The sequence below is a fragment of the Palaemon carinicauda genome, chromosome 35, assembly GCF_036898095.1.
Source record: "Palaemon carinicauda isolate YSFRI2023 chromosome 35, ASM3689809v2, whole genome shotgun sequence".
In the NCBI taxonomy this organism is placed as follows: Eukaryota; Metazoa; Arthropoda; class Malacostraca; order Decapoda; family Palaemonidae; genus Palaemon; species Palaemon carinicauda.
In genome coordinates, this window is record NC_090759.1 from 38633465 (window position 1) to 38657970 (window position 24506).

General features: G+C 44.8%; 1 long non-coding RNA gene across 1 annotated transcript in view; it reads right to left on the minus strand.

The window, feature by feature from the left end:
* The window catches only part of LOC137627419 (uncharacterized), a 46515-nt gene extending 24444 nt beyond the window's left edge, over nt 1-22071 (minus strand). Inside the window, exons 1-2 of the long non-coding RNA XR_011041160.1 lie at nt 21936-22071; nt 3861-4523 (exon numbers count right to left, since the gene is read on the minus strand). This is a non-coding gene — a long non-coding RNA (uncharacterized lncRNA). The remainder of the gene's footprint in view (nt 1-3860; nt 4524-21935) is intronic.
* Between the last annotated feature and the right edge of the window lie 2435 nt (nt 22072-24506).

Sequence of the window (24506 nt, forward strand, 5' to 3'; positions counted from 1 at the left end):
ACCGACTTTGTCGTCTCCATGGTGAACGTCTGCTTTGTGACAAAGACATTCAGAGAACTGACGTCTAGCACCGGTCTCCACCCTCCTGTCTTCTTCGGCACTAAGAAGAGGCGGTTGTAGAAGCCCGGGGATTGATGGTCCCGAACTATGACTACCGCTCCCTTTTGTAGTAAGAGAGACACCTCTTGCTGTAAAGCTAGCCTCTTTTCCTCCTCTCTGTACCTGGGAGAGAGGTTGATGGGAGTCGTTGCTAGAGGGGGCTTGCGCAAGAATGGAATCTTGTACCCCTCCCTGAGTAACTTCACAGACTGTGCGTCTGCGCCCCTGTTCTCCCAGGCCTGCCAGTAGTTCTTGAGCCTGGCTCCCACTGCTGTCTGAAGAAGGTGGCAGTCAGACTCTGCCTCTAGAGGACTTGGAACCCTTCTTCTTACTCCCACGTTGACTTCCGGCACGAGCACCTCCTCTGCTGGAGGCTCTGCCACGAAAGGGCGGAATGAACCTTGACGCTGGTGTGTCCATCCTAGGTCTAGGTACGGAGGGCAAAGGGGTGACTTTGCGTGCGGATGACGCCACCAGGTCATGGGTGTCTTTCTGGATCAAGGAGGCAGCAATCTCCTTGATCAACTCTTCAGGGAAGAGACACTTCGAGAGTGGAGCAAACATCAGCTCCGACTTTTGACATGGGGTGATTCCAGCTGACAAGAAGGAGCAAAGGTGATCTCGCTTCTTGAGTACTCCAGACACGAAAGAAGCCGCAAGCTCACTAGACCCATCCCTAATGGCTTTGTCCATGCAGGACATGATGAGCATGGAAGTTTCCTTATCAGAAGGGGAGGTCTTCCTGCTCAATGCTCCCAAACACCAGTCCAGGAAGTTAAAGACCTCGAAAGCGCGGAAAACTCCCTTCATAAGATGGTCCATGTCCGAAGGGGTCCAGCAAATCTTGGAGCGTCTCATAGCCAGCCTGCGGGGAGAGTCTACCAGACTTGAGAAGTCGCCCTGGGCAGAGGCAGGAACTCCCAAGCCGAGAACTTCTCCCGTGGCATACCAGACGCTAGATCTGGAAGCAAGCTTGACCGGGGGAAACATGAATGATGTCTTTCCCAATTGCTTCTTGGACTGCAACCACTCTCCCAGTACCCTTAAGGCTCTCTTGGACGAGCGAGCGAGTACGAGCTTCGTAAAGGCAGGAGCTGCTGACTGCATGCCTAAAGCGAACTCAGAGGGAGGCGAGCGTGGTGCTGCAGACACAAACTGGTCTGGATATAAATCCTTAAAGAGCGCAAGCACTTTCCTAAAGTCTAAGGAGGGAGGCGTGGTCTTGGGTTCTTCGATGTCGGAGTGTTGGTCGTCAAGATGTGCAGCTTCGTCATCATCAGAGATACCATCGTCTGAATGTTGAGGAGGAAGAGGCAACGGAGTGGGCTGGACAGCTGAGTCCGGCAGCACGGGTGCATGCGTGGCTGCACTGGACCCAACATCATTCCACTGTTGGTCAGTCTGAGAACTGGCAACAACCAAAGCTGAGTGGGTGCGCAAAGAGTCTGTGGAAGGATAGCGGAGACCACCGTGGGTTGCGGAGGCTGACGCACCGCGTCAAAACACGGCAGCCTAACTCCACCCTCCTGTTGTTGTGGTAGCTCACGCACGGCAACGGAGTGCTCCGTGCGTCTGTGGGAGTCAGCATGCGTCTGGCAGGGTCGACTGCGCATGGGTGGAGGAGCTCTCACAGCCGGAGTGTGGGAGCAGGCAGCCTCAGCGTCTGCTGGGCGCACAACCGTGGCAGGTTGTAGGTTAACGGGTGCAGCGTCAACCTTCTCCGCAGCCGGAGTGTGGGAGCAGGCAGCCTCAGCGTGAGCTGGGCGCACAACCGTGGCAGGTTGTAGGCTAACGGGAGCAGTGTCAACCTTCTCCGCACGAAACTCCTGCATAACCGCAGCTAACTGAGTCTGCATAGACTGCAGTAAAGACCACTTAGGGTCTACAAAAGCGGCAACAGACGGAGCTACTGTCCGTTGAGACTGAGGGTCTAAACCAGCGGGTGCGGCAACAGACGGAGTTACTGCCTGTTGCGGTACCACTTTGCCTCTCTTGGGAGGTGTGCAGTCGTCGGAGGACTGCAGCGAGTCCGAACTGGCCCAGCGGCTACACCTGGGCCGTTGGACTAGCTCGGAAGGGACCTTACGCTTAAGAGGCCGTGAGACCTTGGTCCATCGTTTCTGTCTAGAAACCTCTTCCGCAGACGAGGACAAAATGGGCTCACTCGTCTTCTTGTGGGTGGGACGATCTCGGTAAGATACGTCCGAAACCACGGAGGGTACGTCTGTACGCTGATTAAAGCCTGTCGAACCCTTTGGTCGTACGACATTGCTTCTCCCCTGGGCTTGGGAGCTTGCAAGAGGTCCCGGACTGGGAGGACGACAGGCACGAACAGACGCACCCTCATGCGTAACACTGACACTTTTCACTGCACTGACACTCACTTCACTTCCCACTGCACTTTTACCTTTCAACTTTCTGACATCAGCCATGAGTTGATTGCGGTCATTAGCCAATGACTCGACTCTCTCACCTAGAGCCTGAATGGCACGCATCATATCCGCCATTGAAGGTTGATGAGAGCTAGCAGGGGGGTCGGGTGCAACCACTACAGGGGAAGGAATAGGTTGAGGGGCATGGGGAGAGGAAAAATCAATTGAGCGAGACGAACTCCTCCTGATCCTATCCTTCTCTAGCCTACGTGCATATTTCAGGAATTCTTGAAACCCGAATTCCGAAAGCCCAGCGCATTCCTCACATCGATCTTCCAATTGACAGGCTTTACCCCTACAATTGGAACAAACGGTGTGCGGATCGATAGAGGCCTTCGGAAGACGCCTTGAACAGTCCCTAGCGCTACATTTCCTGTACTTGGGGACTTGAGAAGGGTCAGACATCTTGAATTAGTCAAAGGGGGGAATTCAAAATCTATCCAAGTCGTCAACAAAAAATCCAAATCCAAAAAAAGAATGCAAGGAAGTATTGAAGATAACTTCTGCACAGCGATAGCTAATAACTAGAGATGAATACTTCACCAAATAACGTGAAATTCAATCCAGAAAACAAGAGCGTATTCAGTAGGTCTTGCCGGTGGCACGACAGAGAGAAAATTGGTTCTGTGTTGACATAGAGTACTTGAGTACCTACTCGACAGATGGCGCTGTTGATGTACACCCCCACCTGTATAGCGATCGCTGGCGTATTCCGCCCGTAGGTTTTTCTGTCGGGCAGCAGAGCTGACAGCTATATGATCATCGGGTAAGTTTAATATTGAAAAATTTCATATATTTTCATTCATTACTGTACTTGAATACAGATTACTTACTATTCCCTTCTTTCTTTTCCTCACTGGACTACTTGGAGACCTTAGGATGCAGCATTTTGCTTTTCCAACCAGAGTTGTAGCTATGCTAGGAAAGGACAATGGTTTGTATTCATGTAAGAACAAATACTCTACAAGGTTATTTGACCAGATAATATTTCTATTCTTTACATAACAGATCTTTACATTACTTAAGGGCATGAACATTATCTGAGGAGACCAAATCTAACAACCAAATAGTTGTTCGTTAAACTAATGCAACTCGTTCAACTTCTAAATGCAGCTGTGCCTTAGTTTAACAAATATGCTGGGTGGGGACTACCATGTGTAAAAGCAGATTTCCTACATAAGCCAACCTACGCAATACCCTTAAAAGAACCAGACCTAATAGAATTTATCATTATAATCACTTTTAAGAAACTTAGCAGCCTAGAAATTAAACCTCTTCATAAAGAATTATGACTAGTTTACTGGTCATAAGTATTCATATCCTTCTTACCTTTATCAGAGTAATGTAGAGTGGTGACAATTAGTCAAAGAATGCACGACGCAATAGCATTGGTGACGGAAAATCTAGATTTAGCGGCCATGTTCTTGCTTTACACATTTTGGGCTGAGGAATTACATACAGGCCACCAGGCTATAGAGTTGAGTAAGGCAGTGAAGTTCTTCCTCTACATTTTTTATGAGATAACATTCTGTGCATCCCGCTGATATGTCTTCAATGGCATCATCGTCATTATCTTCTATGGTAACTATAGGGTCAGTATGATCCCCATCTCTCCCTAAGTCATTTGCATGGAGCAACTAACAGGTCTTTTTCCAGCTTCCTCCATAATGAAAAGCACAGGGGCTTAGCACTTATCCTTGAAGAACACTGAAGCTAATCAGAAAGTTCCTGTGAAGAAGAAACTTTGAAGAGAAAAATCTTGAAACCAGCAGACAACAGAAGTTCTGGATTTATTGGGATGGTAGAGTAATGACTCAAGCTTCAGAAATTCTTATCATTTCCGCTGCCTTCGTAATGTTGATACTGTAAATAATTGTTTGCATCCAGTACTTCATCTTCTCTCCTATACATATTGTTTTCAAAGCCATGTCCTTCACTTTTTATGGATATTTTCCATATACTTTTCTGCAACACTTTCATCTTCACCGAGACCTAGAATAAGACAAAAATAGTCACATGTAAATAAGAACTGCTAATAATATTGAGGACTCATTATCAAAGGTATCTTGCATGCATACTAAGCATTGCTCTAAGGCAAATATCTAATGTTCATCAAAGATTAGTATTTTGTGAGAAATTATTCATTATCCAATTTTCAGTTGATATTAATTAATCAGTGTTTGGCTCTGTAACTTGAGAGACAGAATATTTGAAAATCAAAATCAAGATATTTTTCTAGAAATTTGTATTTTTCTTAACTATACAAAATGTTATTTTCATTAGTAAAATAAATTTTTGAATATACTTACCCGGTGATCATATAGCTGTCAGCTCTGCTGCCCGACAGAAAAACCTAAGGACAAAATACGCCAGCGATCGCTATACAGGTGGGGGTGTACATCAACTGCGCCATCTGTCGAGCAGGTACTCAAGTACTCCATGTCAACACAGAACCAATTTTCTCCTCGGCCCACTGGGTCTCTATTGGGGAGGAAGGGAGGGTCCTTTAATATATGATCACCGGGTAAGTATATTCAAAAATTTATTTTACTAATGAAAATAACATTTTTCAATATTAAACTTAGCCGGTGATCATATAGCTGATTCACACCCAGGGGGGTGGGTAGAGACCAGCATTACATGTTGACATTATTATGAGCTAAGTATTTTGTATTTCATTTTAGCAGTTATTCAAAATAACAAACATAAAATAAATAAGTACCTGGTAAGGAAGTCGACTTGAACAATTACTCTGCCTTTTTAAGTACGTCTTCCTTACTGAGCCTCGCGATCCTCATAGGATGCTGAGCGACTCCTAGGAGCTGAAGTATGAAGGGTTGCAACCCATACTAAAGGACCTCATCAAAACCTCTAATCTAGGCGCTTCTCAAGAAATGACTTTGACCACCCGCCAAATCAAGTAGGATGCGAAAGGCTTCTTAGCCTTCCGGACAACCCAAAAACAATAATAAAACATTTCAAGAGAAAGATTAAAAAAGGTTATGGAATTAGGGAATTGTAGTGGTTGAGCCCTCACCCACTACAGTACTGCACTCGTTGCTACGAATGGTCCCAGAGTGTAGCAGTTCTCGTAAAGAGACTGGACATTCTTAAGATAAAAAGACGCGAACACTGATTTGCTTTTCCAGTAGGTTGCGTCGAATATACTTTGCAGAGATCTATTTTGTTTAAAGGCCACGGAAGTTGCGACAGCTCTAACTTCGTGTGTCCTTACCTTCAGCAAAGCTTGGTCTTCCTCATTCAGATGGGAATGAGCTTCTCGTATTAACAGTCTGACAAAATAGGATAAAGCATTCTTTGACATAGGCAAAGATGGATTCTTAACTGAACACCATAAAGCTTCAGACGGGCCTCGTAAAGGTTTTTAAATAGAACTTAAGAGCTCTAACAGGACATAAGACTCTTTCTAGTTCATTTCCAACCATACGATAAGTTTGGAATATCGAACGATATTGGTCAAGGCCGAGAAGGCAGCTCGTGTTTGGCTAGAAAACCAAGTTGTAGAACATGTAGCCGTTTCGGATGAGAATCCGATGTTCTTGCTGAAGGCATGAATCTCACTGACTCTTTTAGCTGTGGCTAAGCATATCAGGAAAAGAGTCTTAAAGGTGAGATCTTTCAGGGAGGCTGATGTAGCGGTTCGAACCTGTCTGACATAAGGAATCTTAGTACCACGTCTAAATTCCAACCAGGTGTAACCAAACGACGCTCCTTCGTGGTCTCAAAAGACTTAAGGAGGTCCTGTAGATCTTTATTGTTGGAAAGATCTAAGCCTCTGTGACGGAAGACTGATGCCAACATGCTTCTGTAACCCTTGATAGTGGGAGCTGAAAGAGATCGTTCTTTCCTCAGATATAAGAGAAAGTCAGCTATTTGAGTTACAGAGGTACTGGTCGAGGATACGGATACTGACTTGCACCAGTTTCGGAAGATTTCCCACTTCGATTGGTAGACTCTAAGGGTGGATGTTCTCCTTGCTCTAGCAATCGCTCTGGTTGCCTCCTTCGAAAAGCCTCTAGCTCTCGAGAGTCTTTCGATAGCCTGAAGGCCGTCAGACGAAGAGCGTGGAGGCCTTGGTGTACCTTCTTTACGCGTGGCTGACGTAGAAGGTCCACCCTTAGGGGAAGTGTTCTGGGAACGTCTACTAGCCATCGAAGTACCTCGGTGAGCCATTCTCTCGCGGGCCAGAGGGAAGCAACTAGCGTCAACCTTGTCCCTTCGTGAGAGGCGAACTTCTGCAGTACCTTGTTGACAATCTTGAACGGAGGGAATGCATATAGATCTAGAAGTGACCAATCTAGTAGAAAGGCATCTATATGAACTGCTGCTGGGTCCGGGATTGGTGAGCAAAATATTGGGAGCCTCTTGGTCATCGAGGTTGCGAAGAGATCTATGGTTGGCTGGCCCCAGGTGGCCCAAAGTCTCTTGCATACATCCTTGTGGAGGGTCCATTCTGTTGGAATTATTTGTCCCTTCCGACTGAGACAATCTGCCATGACATTCAAGTTGCCTTGGATGAACCTCGTTACTAGTGAAATGTCTAGACCTTTTGACCAGGTGAGGAGGTCCCTAGCGATCTCGTACCATGTCAGAGAGTAGGTCCCTCCTTGCTTGGAGATGTACGCCAAAGCCGTGGTGTTGTCCGAGTTCACCTCCACCACTTTGCCTTGAAGGAGAGACCTGAAGCTTTTCCAGGTCAGACGTACTGCCAGTAGCTTCTTGCAGTTGAAATGCATTGTCCTATGACTCGAGTTCCATAATCCCGAGCATTCCCTACCGTCTAATGTCGCACCCCAGCCTACGTCCGATGCGTCCGAGAAGAGAACGTGGTTGGGAGTCTGAACAGTCAGGGGAAGACCCTCTCTAAGGTTGATATAGTCCTTTCACCAAGTCAGACCAGACTTTATCTTTCCGGAAACCGGGATCGAGACCGCTTCTAGCGTCTTGTCCTTTTTCCAGTGAAAAGCTAGATGGTATAGAAGAGGACGGAGGTGTAGTCTTCCTAGTGACACAAATTGATCCACGGATGACAGTGTCCCTACCAAACTCATCCACAGCCTGACTGGGCAGCGTTCCTTCTTCAGCATCTTCTGGATGGATAGCAGGGCTGGGGGTTGATCGTCTTGTTCAGCAACGTCCTCATCAGAGGGTTCCTCATCCGAAACTGATGAGGAAACGGCAACGGAGTGGGCAACGTCTGACTCGCTGAATCCGGTCGCACTGGTGGATGCGTGACGGAGCCGGACGCAATATCATGGTACTGCTGCACAGTCTGTGAACTGTCAACCACCATGGGTGCGCGAGGAAGTACAGCGTCAACCCGAAACTGTCTAGACTGTCTGGGTTGTGCAGTCAACACCCTACCGGGTTGCTGAGGTTGACGCACTGCGTCACAACAAGTCACCTCTGCTGGTTGTTGAACGTCTTCCTAGTGACACACTGAACGTCAACAACCACCTCCGAGCGTCGCTTAACGTCAACGTGCGACTGGCAACCCACACTGGGTCGCATCGGTGGAGGAACCACCTCAACTGGCAGACGCGAGTAGGATACCTCAGCGTCAACAGGGCGCACAACCAACCAGTTGGAAGGTTGTTGGCCAGAAGGTTCTTCTCCGTATTTAAGTCCTCTATCAAGGACACAAGCTTGGACTGCATGTCTTGCAGCAAAGCCCATTTAGGGTCTACGGGAGCAGGTGTGGCAACAGACGGGGTTAGCGACTGAGGCGGAACCATTTACCATCCCTGGAAGCCTTGTTATGTGTGACATAATAGTACAGCAAAACTTCAAAGGCTCGACAAAAGTTGAGAAGTTGACCTGTAAACAACTTGGAGCGTCTCCTGGCTAGGCGCCAGGGCGAGTCTACCAGAATTGAGAAGTCTATTTGGGCAGAGGCATGAACTCCCAAGCCGAGAACTTCTCTCGTGTCCTATCAGACTCTCGCTCTATAAGCCAGTTTAAAAGAAGGGAAAACAAAGGCTGTATCCCTAAAACTCCTCCTGGTGCAAAAACCAGTCGCCTAGCCAACGTAACGCTCTCTAGGAGAGCGAGAGAGCACTAGCTTAACAACAACGGCTTCGAAGTAGCTAGGCCTAGTGTAAGTTCTGACGTTAGGCGAACGAGGAGCAGCAGTTACAAGATCCGGACGAAGATCCTTAAAAAATCATCATGATTTAATTAAAGTCCATAGAAGGCTAAGCAGCTTAAGGCTCCTCTCCAAATGACAGAGTCCTCAAAGGAATATCAGTAGGAGGGAGAACAGCACTTTCTCATCTACAGGAACCTTGTCCGAGAAAAGCTAGGTTATCTCAGTGAGGGTCTCACTGGTGCATTAGCAGCAGACCAGAAGGCAACGTTATGTAACTGCTTGACAGTCTGTGAACTGTCAAAAACTGAACTGTCAACCACAACAGGTGCGTGAGGACATACAGCACTGGTGCATTAGTAGCAGACCAGAAGGCAACGTCATGTAACTGCTTGACAGTCTGTGAGCTGGCAACAACCATAGCTGTGTGGGGAAGCAAAGCCTCTACTCCTGACTGACTAGTCTGCTGCGGGCGAGTAGCGGTAACCACAGTGGGTTGCGGAGGTTGAAGCACAGCGTCAAAACAAAGCAACTTAACTCCACCCTCCTGTTGTTGTGGTAACTCGCGAACGTCAACGGAGGGTAGCGTGCGTCTGTGAACGTCAACGTGCGGCTGGCAGGGTACACTGCGCATGGGTGGTGGAACTCTCACAGGCGGAGTGCGGGAGCAGGTAGCGTCAGCGTCTACTGTACGCACAACCGAGGTTGGTTGTAGGCTAACGGGTGCAGCGTCAACCTTCTCCGCACGATACTCCTGCATAAAAGATGCTAACTGTGTCTGCATAGACTGTAGCAAAGACCACTTAGGGTCTACAGCAGCAGGTGCGGCAACAGACGGTGTTACTGCCTGTTGCGGTACCGCTTTGCCTCTCTTAGGAGGTGTGCAGTCATCGGAAGACTGCAGCGAGTCCGAACTGACCCAGTGGCTACACCTGGGCCGTTGGACTTGCGCGGAAGGGACCGACTTGCGCTTAATAAGCTGCGAGACCTTGGTCCAAGGTTTCTTACGAGAAACCTCTTCCGCAGACGAGAAGTAAATGGGCTCTCTCGTCTTTGTGTGGGTGGGGCGATCTTGGGTAGATACGCCCGAAACCACGGAGGGAAAAACGTCTGTTCGTTGATTAAGGCCTGACGAACCCATAAGTCGTTCGACATTACTTCTCCCCTGGGCTTGGGAGCTTGCAAGAGGTCCCGGACTAGGTGAACGACAGGCACGAACAGACGAACCCTCGGACACAACACTGTAACACTTTGCGCATATCACTTTATCACTTCGATTTTCTGTTTTGCACTTATTTCACTGAAATCGAAACTTTTACTGATTTCTACCTGAAACACGCAATCCTACCCTTCATTAAAAGGTAGTAATTGCGAAAACAGTCGTATAATGCAACAGAAAACATATATAAAGATAAAGAATTCAGTGGCTGGGAAAGAGACTAAACACTAGTTCAAATAAACTACGTTTACAATCTCTCACCACACATAGCCTGGGGACAAGAATAAAACCCTAGAAACGTTTTACCTTCTTCCCCGTACAGCGACTAGGGAGGAGAGTAACACGAGAACAACGTTACCCGCTTGAACGGAACGTTTTTTTTTTCTCCTCTCTCTCCCTCCGTCTCTATCTCTCTCTCTCTTTCTCTCTTGATTTCGCACCTGAGAGAAGAGCCCAATTATATATCGTCAAAACATGTTATTTGGCTAAAGGAAAAAACTGATAGGTTTTCCAAATAAAAAGTTCCTTTAATTTAGAATTTAAACCATTAAGCTAAGAAAGAATGAACGAAACGTCAGAATCGGTTTACTCTTACTGCAAAGTGAAACCGTGATACACTCTCTCTCTATCGTAACGATAGAGCGCATGTTGAACGTCCTGAACGTCAACAACTGCGTAGTCTAAAAAACTAAACGTTAGTTCATCTTTGAAAAAAGTACGAGACTATCAAAGAAATTCTTTCATAAAACATTAAATTTAAAAAGTTTTAAATTCTTTAAAGGCTAAATACGATATAACGGGCTCAACGTTGATTAACTTCGGTTCCAAGTTAGGACCGCCTACTATCAGGAAAGGTCGCATATAAACAAAACATAAAAATTTATTTTTTTTTTTTTTTTTTTTTTTTTATGTTTATAAAAAATGGAAAGTTAATCGAAGAGGCCTAATAAAGGCGGAGAGATATAAAATATATAGATCTATAACGTGTTAAGCAAAATTACTAAAAACCTAAACACACTTCCCTCTAAGGGAAGGGTCGGCCATTTAAAAGTGAAAGAGAGTCCATACTCTCTTTGTCACCATAATTAAATCTATCCAAAATAAGTTCAAGTTTTGAGATGAAGATAAAACCCCTGCATAGCGAAAGCTCAAAACTGGAATAGTGTACTTCACCAAATAGTTGTGAAAACAAATCCAGTTAGTAACAGCGTATTTAGTAGGTCTTGCCAGTGGCACGACAGAGAGAAAATTGGTTCTGTGTTGACATGGAGTACTTGAGTACCTGCTCGACAGATGGCGCAGTTGATGTACACCCCCACCTGTATAGCGATCGCTGGCGTATTTTGTCCTTAGGTTTTTCTGTCGGGCAGCAGAGCTGACAGCTATATGATCACCGGCTAAGTTTAATATTGAAAACTTGAGCTTTTAAATAGGAGCTGGAACTTGGCTGTCAAGAATTATAAAGAGGTAGCTAAGCTCCTACCACCAGACAGGCTATTGAGAAGCCACTTTGACCTTAACTTAGGACTTGTAGGGCAGTTGAGGAAGAAAGTTAAAGGACTCAGCTTTGTATAGTTAGGAATTGTGATTTGTTCCTTCACAAATGTAACAAATTTGGAAGTAATTTTATTTTTTCCTAACAATACAAACCTGTAGCTACTGTATTTATAGACAAGCCATAAGACTTTTAGAGGGGTTAACCACCCACCCTCTAGTTATCGGGCCAGGGGAGGGAATAGTTTGCTATCCCACTCGCACACCTGGGCTGACTAACCCCTTTTTGCTAGGAGATAGGAATTCAAGGGGGATTTACTGGTGGCTATGACTTTTAGTCTAAGACAAGCTCCGGGAAATCTGGAACAAACAAATAGGGGGATAGATGCTGACAGGCCAATTTGTATAAATAGCTACAGGTTTGTATCGTTACGAAAAATAAAAAATTACTTCCAAATTTGTCATTTGTTCCGACACTAATACAAACCAACGCTATTTATAGGGGATGACTTACTCCTCAGGAGGGTGGAAGTCCGTGCTAACTGGCTTTTTTGGCTTTGACCCAGGGGTTTCACCATACGAGCTCTACACGTAACTAGTACAAACCCTACACCTGGCAAAAACCATGGTACGCATTACGTTTAAAGTTAAATGTTAAAGTTGTCTGGTTTCAGTTCCATTTTCATCAAAATAGATGCTCACCAGAATGTCAGCCAGGCAAGCCCAACCCCTCACTGTGGTGCCCAACCACAGCAGTGGCCTCCCCAGTAAACAGCTTAAATTCACGGTCCCGGGCAGGGATCGATCTGCTGCCATGCGAATGCTAGGCGAACGCGTTACCACTGTACTAGCCAGGCGACTTAATACCAGAAAATAACCTAATAAGACTGAAACAAATAATCACCCGCAGTAAATATGTACAGTACTATTAAAAAAAAAAAATAATTTAAATCAAGAAAAATTTATTTAGATGGAAAAAAAAACTGATTTAAATCAAGTAAATAAATTTTTTTTTCACTAGAGAATTTAGAAAAAAATCGTGGTTTTTTCAACCTTGGTTTGTAAGGAGCCCCCTTCGAAGAATGAAGGACACGAACCACATTCCAAGGAGTGGTCTAACTTCTAACTAGGGGCAGGTAAGCTTGTAGCTTCGTATGAGGTGAGAAAGTTCCAACGAAGAAGAAATATTGACTCCTTTTAGTTTAAAAGCAAGGCTCAAGGCTGAGCTGTAGCCTTTCACTGCAAAGACTGAGAGGAGCATCTCCTCCCAAAGGTACACAAGGAACTCCGCTATTGTTGGAAGTGTCATCAACGGGAGAGATATCCCTTCCACAACACCAACCACAGAAGATAGTCCACAGCCAGAGCAGTCAAACCACCCTCATAGTAGAAAGAAAATAAATCTCTCTCCTTGTTCTGGAAACTCTTTAGAGGCGATCTCTGCCGAGAGCCCCTATTGTACAAGGCAAGCCTTTCTCGATAATACAAGTTGGAGATTGGCCATCAGGCTCTTCCAACAAGGTTGCCTCGGTACAAGGGGAAATGATAGGCTCAACTCCAAGGTCTTGATGAGAACGAGGAGATGAAAGAACTATTCTTATGGTAGACACTTCTATAAGGGTGAATACAGTATCTTATCCATGTAATCCAATAAATGCTGTACAGATCTCCGACGCGGTCATGGGGGCCGAGGATGATCTAGAAACATACAGGAATAGAAGCCTCTAGTGAATCTGGCTCAGGGAGCGTAGCTGCTGTAGCTAGGGGATCCGCGACAAGAACATGTTATTTTTATTAATAAAATAAATTTTTGAATATACTTACCCGATAATCATGTAGCTGTCAACTCCGTTGCCCGACAGAATTCTATGGAGGGATACGCCAGCTATCACAATACTAGAAGGGGGTGTACTTACCAGCGCCACCTGTGGCCAGGTACTCAATCATTTGTTGTTGACACCTCCTCAATTATTCCTCGGTCCACTGGTTCTCTCTGGGGAGGAAAGGGAGGGTCGATTAAACCATGATTATCGGGTAAGTATATTCAAAAATTTATTTTATTAATAAAAATAACATTTTTCAATATTAAACTTACCCGATAATCATGTAGCTGATTCACACCCAGGGAGGTGGGTGAAAACCAGTGTACATGATTAAAGGATAGCTAAGTATCCCATATTTCATATAACAGTTATCTCAAATAACAATGAAATAATAAGTACCTGGTAAGGAAGTCGAATTGAACCGTTACTCTGCCTCTTTTTTAAGTTCGTCTTCCTTACTGAGCGCAGCGTTCCTCTTGGAGGCTGAATCAACCCAAAGGTGCTAAAGTATATAGGGTTGCAACCCCTACTAAAGGACCTCTACACAACCTCTAACCCAGGCGCTTCTCAAGAATGAATTGACCACCCGCCAAATCAAAAGGATGCGGAAGGCTTCTTAGCCTACCGTAACAACCATAAAAACAACAATAAAAGCATTCAAGAGAAAGGTTAAAAAAGGTTATGGGATTAAGGGAATGTAGTGGCTGAGCCCTCACCTACTACTGCACTCGCTGCTACGAATGGTCCCAGGGTGTAGCAGTTCTCGTAAAGAGACTGGACATCTTTCAGATAAAATGATGCAAACACTGACTTGCTCCTCCAATAGGTTGCATCCATTATGCTCTGCAGAGAACGGTTTTTATTAAAGGCCATCGAAGTAGCTACGGCTCTTACTTCGTGGGTCCTTACCTTCAGCAATGCAAGGTCTTCCTCCTTTAAGTGAGAATGTGCTTCTCTGATCAGAAGCCTTATATAATACGAAAGCCCATTCTTGGACATGGGTCTCGAGGGTTTCCTGATAGCACACCATAAGGCTTCTGACTGTCCTCGGAGAGGTTTAGACCTCTTGAGATAATATTTGAGAGCTCTGACAGGGCAAAGAACTCTCTCTAGTTCGTTACCTACCATGTTGGAGAGGCTAGGTATCTCGAACGATTTAGGCCAAGGACGTGAAGGAAGCTCGTTCTTTGCTAGGAATCCAAGCTGAAAAGAACATGTAGCCGATTCGGTTGTGAAACCAATGTTCTTGCTGAAGGCATGAACCTCACTGACTCTCTTAGCTGTTGCAAGGCAAACGAGAAAAAGAGTCTTGAGGGTAAGGTCCTTGAATGAAGCTGACTGGAGAGGTTCGAACCTAGATGTCATAAGGAACCTTAAGACTACGTCTAGATTCCAGCCTGGAGTGGAAAGACTACGATCTTTAGACGTCTCAAAAGACTTAAGAATGTCTTGAAGGTCCTTGTTGGAAGACAGGTCCAAACCTCTGTGGCGGAGAACTGAGGCCAACATACTCCTATATCCTTTAATCGTAGGAGCTGAAAGGGATCTCTCATTCCTAAGATGAAGAAGGAAGTCAGCTATTTGGGTCACAGAGGTATTGGTAGAGGATATCGAATTGGCTCTACACCAGCTTCGGAAGACCTCCCACTTAGACTGGTAGACTCTACGAGTGGAAACCCTTCTTGCTCTGGCAATCGCACTGGCTGCCTCCTTCGAAAAGCCTCGAGCTCTAGCGAATCTTTCGACAGTCTGAAGGCAGTCAGCCGAAGAGCGTGGAGGTTTGGGTGCAACCTGTCTACGTGAGGTTGACGTAGAAGGTCCACTCTTAGAGGTAGAGTCCTGGGGAAGTCTACTAGCCATTGTAGTACCTCTGTGAACCATTCTCTTGCAGGCCAAAGGGGAGCAACCAGCGTCAGCCGTGTCCCTTCGTGCGAGACGAATTTCTGCAGAACCTTGTTTATTATCTTGAACGGAGGGAATGCGTACAGGTCGAGATGGGACCAGTTCAGTAGAAAGGCATCCACATGAACTGCTGCAGGGTCTGGAACAGGAGAACAATACAGAGGAAGTCTCTTGGTTATGGAGGTGGCAAACAGATCTATGGTAGGTTGACCCCACAAGGTCCAAAGTCTGTTGCACACACTCTTGTGGAGGGTCCATTCCGTGGGAATGACCTGATTCCTTCTGCTTAGGCGATCTGCTGACACGTTCATATCGCCCTGGATGAACCTCGTGACTAGAGTGAGGTTTAGACTTCTTGACCAAATGAGGAGGTCCCTTGCGATCTCGTAAAGGCTCCTCGAATGGGTCCCTCCTTGCTTGGAGATGTAAGCCAAGGCTGTGGTGTTGTCCGAGTTCACCTCCACCACTTTGCCTAGCAGGAGGGACTTGAAGTTCAATAGGGCTAGATGAACTGCCAGCAGCTCCTTGCAGTTGATGTGGAGAGATCGTTGTTCCTCGTTCCACATTCCCGAGCATTCCCGTCCGTCCAAGGTTGCACCCCAGCCCGAGTCCGATGCATCTGAGAAGAGATGAAGATTGGGGGTCTGAATGGCCAAGGATAGACCCTCTTTGAGAAGGAGGTTGTGCTTCCACCACAGGAGAGTGGTCTTCATCTCTTGGTTGATAGGGATAGAGACTGCTTCTAGAGTCGAACTCTTGTCCCAATGAGCTGCCAGGTGGAATTGAAGAGGGCGGAGGTGGAGTCTCCCTAGCTCGACAAACAGGGCCAGTGACGAGAGAGTCCCTGTGAGACTCATCCACTGTCTCACTGAGCAACTGCTCCTCTTCAGCATGCTCATGATGCACTCTAGGGCTTGGCTTATCCTGGGGGCCGATGGAAAAGCCCGAAAACTCTGACTCTGAATCTCCATTCCCAGATACACGATGGATTGTGAGGGAATGAGTTGAGATTTTTCCAAATTGACTAATAGACCTAGGTCTCTGATTAAGTCTAAAGTCCAATGAAGATTCTCCAGACAACGACGACTCGAGGAGGCTCTCAACAGCCAGTCGTCTAGGTAGAGGGAGGCTCTGATGCTTGACAAGTGAAGGAATTTGGCTACATTCCTCATCAGAAGGGTAAAGACCATAGGAGCTGTGCTTAGGCCAAAACACAGGGCTTGGAATTGATAGACGACCTTTCCGAAAACGAATCTCAGGAAAGGTTGGGAGTCTGGATGAATCGGAACGTGAAAGTATGCGTCTTTCAAGTCCAAAGAGACCATCCAGTCCTCCTGTCTGACCGCTGCTAAGACCGACTTGGTCGTCTCCATCGTGAACGTCAGCTTGGTGACATACTCGTTGAGAGCGCTGACGTCCAGCACCGGTCTCCAACCTCCTGTCTTCTTGGCCACAAGAAAGAGACGGTTGTAGAAGCCCGGGGATTGATGGTCCCGGACTATAACCACTGCCTTCTTCTGCACAAGAAGCGACACCTCCTGGTGCAAAGCTAGCCTCTTGTCCTCCTCTTTGTAGTTGGGAGAGAGGTTGATGGGCGAAGTGGTCAGAGGTGGTTGAAGGCAGAATGGAATCCTGTAACCGAACCTCAGCCAACTGACAGACTGTGCGTCTGCACCTCTCTTCTCCCAAGCTCGCCAGAAGGTCTTGAGTCTGGCTCCTACTGTTGTCTGGAGAAGCGGAGAGTCAGTTCTTTCCTTTGGATGACCTGGATCCTTTCCTGGACTTGCCTTTGTACGAGTCTGGACGGGAGCTTCCTCGGCTGGGGGCTCTACCACGAAAGGGCGGTATGAACCTAGTGGCAGGGGTATCAGCCACTGGGGAGCGGTAAGTCTTAGGAACTGAGGAGGCAACTTTAGACTTACGAGCCGAAGAAGCTACAAGATCGTGCGTATCCTTCTGTATCAGGGCAGCAGACAAGTCCTTAATGAGCTCTTCGGGAAAAAGGAACTTCGAGAGCGGAGCAAAAAGAAGTTGAGAACGTTGGCAAGGTGTAATGCTGGCGGAAAGGAAGGAACACAGCTGTTCCCTTTTCTTCAACACCCCTGATACAAACAAGGACGCTAGCTCGCCCGATCCATCTCTGATGGCCTTATCCATGCAGGACATTAACAGCATGGCAGAATCTTTGTCCGCAGGAGAGGTTTTCTTGCTGAGGGCCCCCAGGCACCAGTCGAGAAAATTGAACATTTCAAACGCTCTAAACATCCCTTTCAGCAAGTGATCCAGGTCTGAGAAGGTCCAACACACCTTCGAGCGCCTCATAGCAGTCCTTCGAGGCGAGTCTACCAGACTTGAGAAGTCAGCCTGGGCAGAGGCAGGTACTCCCAAGCCTGGTGCTTCCCCTGTGGCATACCAAACGCTCGCTTTCGAAGTGAGCTTCGTTGGAGGGAACATGAAGGAAGTCTTGCCAAGATGTTGTTTAGACTGCAGCCACTCCCCTAAGATCCTAAAAGCCCTCTTGGAGGATCTAGCTAGGACAAGCTTGGTATAGCAAGACTTAGCTTGTTGCACGCCCAGCGAAAACTCAGAAGGTGGAGAGCGGGGGATAGCAGAGACAAAATGGTCTGGATAAACCTCCCTGAGAAGAGCCAAGACCTTGCGAAAATCAAGAGACTGTGGAGAAAGCTTGGATTCGTCCACGTCTGATGAGGGATCAAGGTGTGCCTCCTCATCATCCGAAACCTCATCCCCAGAATGAGGCGAAGAGATCGGATACGAATGCTGAACCGCAGAGTCAGAACGAGCAGGAACAATAACCGTGGTGGACGGAGGAGGAGCAGTAAGTTCCTGTTCCTGTGGAATGAGTGGAGCGTGATGAGACCGAGGCTGCGCAGAACAAGGTAAAGTTCTCGCAAGCAGAGGTGTCTGAGGCGCAGGATCAGGGTGCACGGGTTGAGCTCGGTGCAGCAGCTGAGGAGACTGACTCATGGGTGGAAGAGGTTGTTGTACCTCCACCGAGAGTTGCACCACCGGTGGAGCAGCCAGGGGAGGTGGAGGAAGAGTGGAGTAATCCTCCTGATCCCAAACAGAAGGTTGCCTTAAAGAAGGCTGAGGCTGAACAACACAGGGAACAGCGAACACAGAATGTGGCTCAACATCGTACGCCTGGCAGATGGTGCTGCGACTAGGTGGAGCGAGCGCAGGCGGGTTGAGCACAGGCTGAGCGGGTGCAGGCGGAAGGAGTGCAGGTGGAGGAGGAGGTGCAACACTCTCAGCACGACACTCACGCATCAGGTCCGAAAGCTGAGCTTGCATGGACTGAAGCATAGACCACTTGGGATCAGCAGAGACGGCAGCAGACTGAGGTAAAGCCTTAACAGTCGAGCTCTGTTGTGGCAGAACCTTACTCCTCTTGGGCGGAGTACAGTCGACAGATGACTGAGGCGAGTCGGAGCTGAGCCAATGACTGCAACCTGGCTGAGCACTCGCGGGCTGGACTCTGCGTTTAAGCGGTCTCGAGACCTGAGACCAACGTTCCTTCCCAGAAAGAAGATCAGCGGACGAGCGGAAGACGGGCTCAATCGTCTGCAAGTGGGAGTGACGGTCTGTGGAAGACACGCCCGCAACCACTGAGGATAATTCTGTGCGCCTAACAAGGCCTGCCGAACCCTTATGCCCTTCGACATTGCTTCTCCCCTGGGCTTGGGAGCTTGCAAGAGGTCCCGGACTGGGAGGACGACTGGCTCGCACAGAAAAATCCTCACGCACCACACTGGCACTAACACTAGCACAAGGCACTGCACCGACACTAGCACTCGTCACAGCACTGGCACTAACTTCACCCACTGCACTCTTGACCTTCAGCTCTTTCACTTCGGCCATCAGAGACTTATGGTCACTTACCACTGACTCTACCTTATCGCCTAAAGCCTGAATAGCACGTAAAACCACTGACATATCAGGCGGAGGGCACACAGTAGGATCGGGGGTAGCCACTACAGGGGTAGGAACAGGAAGGGGATCATGAGATGAGGAAAATAAAGAAGAGTGAGAAGAACTCCTCCTAGCTCTAACTCTCTCTAACTTAGTAGAATACTTTAAAAGACGGACAAAATCCAATTCCGAAAGTCCGGCGCATTCCTCACATCGATTTTCTAACTGACAGGGTATGTCCCTACAGTCAGAACAAGCGGTGTGAGGATCTACCGAGGCCTTCGGAATCCGTCTATTGCAAGACCTACATCGTCTATGGGAGGGGGCTTGCGAAATGTCAGACATTTTGTTTTCAAGAGTAGTCAAAGGGAGATCCAAAAAACAAGCAACAATTCGTTAATCGTTAAACTGAACTAAATAAAAGCTATCTAGCTAATATCAGAAGGTTTCCAGTAATGCGACAGCCGTTAATCAGAGAGAATACTTCACCAAATATCCGTGAATAAACTCGAAGACCATAAGCGTATCCCAGAACGTCTAGCCGGAGGCACGACAGAGGAATAATTGAGGAGGTGTCAACAACAAATGATTGAGTACCTGGCCACAGGTGGCGCTGGTAAGTACACCCCCTTCTAGTATTGTGATAGCTGGCGTATCCCTCCATAGAATTCTGTCGGGCAACGGAGTTGACAGCTACATGATTATCGGGTAAGTTTAATATTGAAAAAGTTCAACTTCATAATGCACATTAACACTAGGTGATAACATATTCACAAAACAGCCATCCCCTTCCATGACAGAAACCTCAGCGGGCACCTGACACGTAGGGCCTAGTGGGGAGATAACGTTCGACACCACACCTACTTTTCGTTTCTTCTCACCGGAAGGAGATTGAGGAGAGCGATCTTTCTTGGCTCGCTTCTTCCCACTAGGAGGATGACCATTCTCTACAATACTCACAAGAGGATTCTACCAAACGTCTCTTCCCTTGACACATTGGACATACCAGGTGAGGATCCGCTTCTATCCGGCTCATAAAAGTACCACACGAGCTACCATTATGGCCTGGGCTGGAGCGCATCGTACTGTATTCGACATAGTCGAAACAAGGCACACACTCAAAACTAAAAGAATAAACAGGGTAGTGACTTAATATCATGACACAAGCACAGGCACTATAAGGGCAAAAGATCGTCGTAGTGAAGGCAAGATACGTCCAAATATCTTCACAGCCAGAAATGTTGTGAAGAAGCGCTTGTCCCAAGCAGGTTGCGTCAAGGATAGCGGTTGCCCATGGTAACGTATCATGGCGCAATCTACCGATTTCTTTTTTGTTTGGCCGTGGAAAACCAAACCAGAAGTTTGTATCCAAGCAGGAAGAAATGTTGATTAGCATTCCTAACGTAAATTTACACGTTAAGTCACTGCCCTTTGTGTAAGATTAACACATCCCCACACACCACATTTGTGTAAGCAAGGATTTTCTATGACCAAAAGATCTACTGGGTATATAATGCCATTCAAAAATTATTACCAGATCACTAAAATATTGAGTGAGGCCAGAATTGGTTATCAATTTAGCTTTCCAATAGGTAATTACAAAAGAATTTTTTGCATTCCTGCTTAAAATAGCCAGCGATTACCGGTAACATATAGCATGTGAATCATACAATTAGTAAAAACTGTAGTTCTAAATTGCCTATCATTAAAAAAAAATGGTTGATGGAACAATCATTTTCAGCGAAGGGCATACAATACAAGTGACATTGAAAATTGACATTCTAAGGTTGGAAGACCGGAGTGTACAACAATAAGGAACCACAAAAGGGAAGTTTACTCCCATATTACTATATTAAATAAATATGTCCTAACCTACGGTACCACAATCTAGCCTTACCTTCATCAGCATACCATTAACAGCAAAATTGATTGATCAATTCTTTGACTAATTATTCATTTGATCTAATAAGAGGTTTAGAGGAGTACAGTATGTAGTTTCTTGGGACAGGAGTAAACTCTCTTATTACTGGTCAAGTTGATTTTCTTCGTGTGGAAAATATTGTTTATCTTGATCTGAAATACAATTCTATGAAGATAGTTTTACAATTCCTCAAATATTATTATCTACTGTTGCCTTGTTCAGAATGAAAAAACACTGGGTTGAGACTTAATCTTAGGGTAAGGTAAGGTTAAGGAGGTCTAAGGGGAGTGGGGTGGTCACAGCAGTAAGTAGGTAAGTTGCTAAGGATATGTCTCCTAGGTTATGTTAGATAGGGAACTACAGGTTTTTCAGCGTTCTTGTGTTATTTCATTTTAAAATGAGATTTTTCAATCATAACTTGAAATTTTAGAACTTCTACAATTTGAAATATATTGGTTTTCCTAATTATTTACATCAGAACCGTTCAAAATACCTTTAAATACACTAAAAACACTTCTTAATTCCTTCTCTCCCCCAGAGCAAGTGTTGGCCGATCATTTTTGACGGGTTGCGTAAACTAGTCAGGAATATTATGGTAAAGTATATAATTACCCACATTTTAATCATTGACATTATTCATCCCAACCAACTATATAGGCTCCAGAGCTTTTTATTTTAAATTGCATGTTAGTTCCTTAACAATTATTGGCCCCTCTAAGATCTGCTATTGGGTTAACCTTACACTAAAGAGCAGTGAGTCTGTAAGGGCGGCGAGTTGACCTGTAATTAAATAAGGTATTCTGTACAAACTGAAGGTTATTTCTTACCACAATGTCTATCCTGTTGTTATGAATTTGATTTTTCTTAACAATTTTGATGAAAAAGCGTAATGATACAGTGATACACAAATTTCGGAACATTCACTCATTTACACACTGTAATAAGCTACAGTAAAACATTACCTTCATTTTAAACAAGGAACAAAATATTAGCATAGTATACATACCATAAACTATTGTTTGAAGTTATTTGATAAAAATCAACACTATATTTCATCGCATATTAAACCCACAGTCAAAAATACATACAGTATATGAATAAATTCTAAAGAAAACATGTAAGATGTGACCCTAGACAGCAGTAGTAGTATTTGAGATAATTCATATCTCTGTAAAACACTCTCCTGATGACATTACCTTTCTTCAAGATAGTTCGTTTCGAATATTAATTAATTAATATCTGTAAAATATAGCAAAAATTGTTTAATTTTCAGAATTCGTATCCTTAATCAGCTTTTATAATGAAGCAATATGAAAATGTATTGATCACATCTAAAAAAAAAAAACATTTGTTTATGATAACAATTTGGGTTCATAACTTTATGTTCTTGAATTCTTCCTAGACTGCATAAATAACAATACTTTTTTGTATGTATAATAATGAAAAAGGATGAAAAAATTATCCATTAGCAATTAGAGCGTTTGAGAGAGAAAAAAAAGTATTTTGTATAAATTTACTCGTTCCTAAACAATTGGTTGGTTGTATGTGACGTCAGACAGTCGTATTCCATGAAAGAATATTACGGGTAAAGGCTAAGGGTGAAATTCCTATACTCATTTCAGATTATTTAGAACTTAAAATTTAAATTTTACAAAAATATCACTATAAAGCCTATCAATTTTCAAATAGGATTAATAATAAATCTTGTTAAAGGCCAAAACTTGAATAAATACGTCATATTCAAAGGAATAATTGACTGTGCTTTTGGCTACGATGTTAGATGAGTGATGTGTGTGCGTATGTGTGCATTAGCTGTAGTAAATGCAGAGAACCACCAATCACAGTTGAGGAAGACATAGCCAATCAGAGGGTTGGAATGTACCACTAAGAGTTCCAGGGTCTTATGAGTTGTCCAAATTTCCGTAAAGTTTACATTCAAACACTTTAAACACGCGATAGATACTATTATTATATCGAGTTAAATACATTTAAAGTATAATGTAATTGAATAGATCATTGCCAAATTATTTTATCTTTACTAGGAAATACGTCGTCATTGTAAGGGTATTAAATACCAAACGCATAAATATTTCAAATTCAGATAAATTAGGACTTAAAAATGCAACTATAATGGAACAAACTAAAAAATAATAAATAATTCAGTAATAAAATGGGTCTTTAGATATCATTCATTATTGTGAAAACAAGTAGTAGGGTGAAAAAAGCTCCCTTAACTAGAGCGTTTAAACAAAATGTCTTGCGCTAATTTGACTTTTTTCTCAACAGCAACCCATAACTCAGAGGAACCCTCTCGCCTTATGCCTTTTTAGCGGGAAAAAAATATGTTGTCCCATTGGTTGATTCGTCCTCTGTTGTGATTGGCGGTTGTATGTGACGTCAGACAATACTATTTTATGAATAAATTCGACAGGGTAGGAGTTAAATACTTATACTTAATGCAGGTAAATTACGACTTATAAATTAAAGTACTAATGCCATTATAATTAGAATTATTATTTATTAATTATAAAATAGTGAATAGATCTTATTCGAAGTCACAGACTAAATAAATACGTAATATTCAAAGGAATAATTAATTGAGTTCTGGCTACGATGTTAGGGCTCGGCCAGACCAAGCGCGGCTAGCGGGGAGGTTAGCGGCAAGAGGTTCCAGCTGAGAATTGAAACCTTAGGTATCTTATGTAGGTGGCCAGATAGGAAGCGCGGGAAGCCGCGCGCCTCCTATCTGGCCACCTACATAAGATACCTAAGGTTTCAATTCTCAGCTGGAACCTCTTGCCGCTAACCTCGCCGCTCAACGCGCTTGGTCTGGCCGAGCCCTTAGAGGTGCGCGTGTGAATTTGTAAACAAAGGAAACAACCAATCACAACTGAGAAGATACAGCCAATCAGAAGACTGGAATATCGTACCAAGAGAGAGTCCCGGGCTTTATGAGTTGCTGTTAGACAAACCAACCCGAATTTCCATAAAATTTCATTTAAACGCTTTAGCTATTGGGGGATGGAGCTGAATTTTTTAAAAGTAATGATTTTTTTCAAAGTATATAGGGACAGTCCCCTTATAAGGTGTTTTGATAACACGTTTTATCAGAGGGACAAATACTGATTATCAAATCATTATTTTTATCAAAAATAACAATACGTTTTTGTAACGTTAATAAGAGTAGGATGAATTTTGCAGCGTGTCTAAATGTCTGAAAAATTCTGTTTGCTGCTTTGAGTGAGGTATCAAGTGGCTGATATTTTGATATTCAGATAGATACATGCTTTTATCGTATCTAGTTAAATTGAGAAGGAACTTTGTGAATATAATTCGTATTTTGTTACAATTGACTTTTCTGGCCACGAAATTTGAGTAAACAAAGGCAACAGCCAATCACGGCTGAGGTACATATATCCAATCAGAGAACCGGAATGTACCGTAAAGAGAGTTACGATGAATCTGCTCAAATTTCTGTAGAATTGCATTTAAATGTTCTATGAGGGACAGAGCTGATTTTTATAGGGAATTCAGGATATGTTTTCGTTAAAATGTATAGAGACAGTCCCTTATAAGA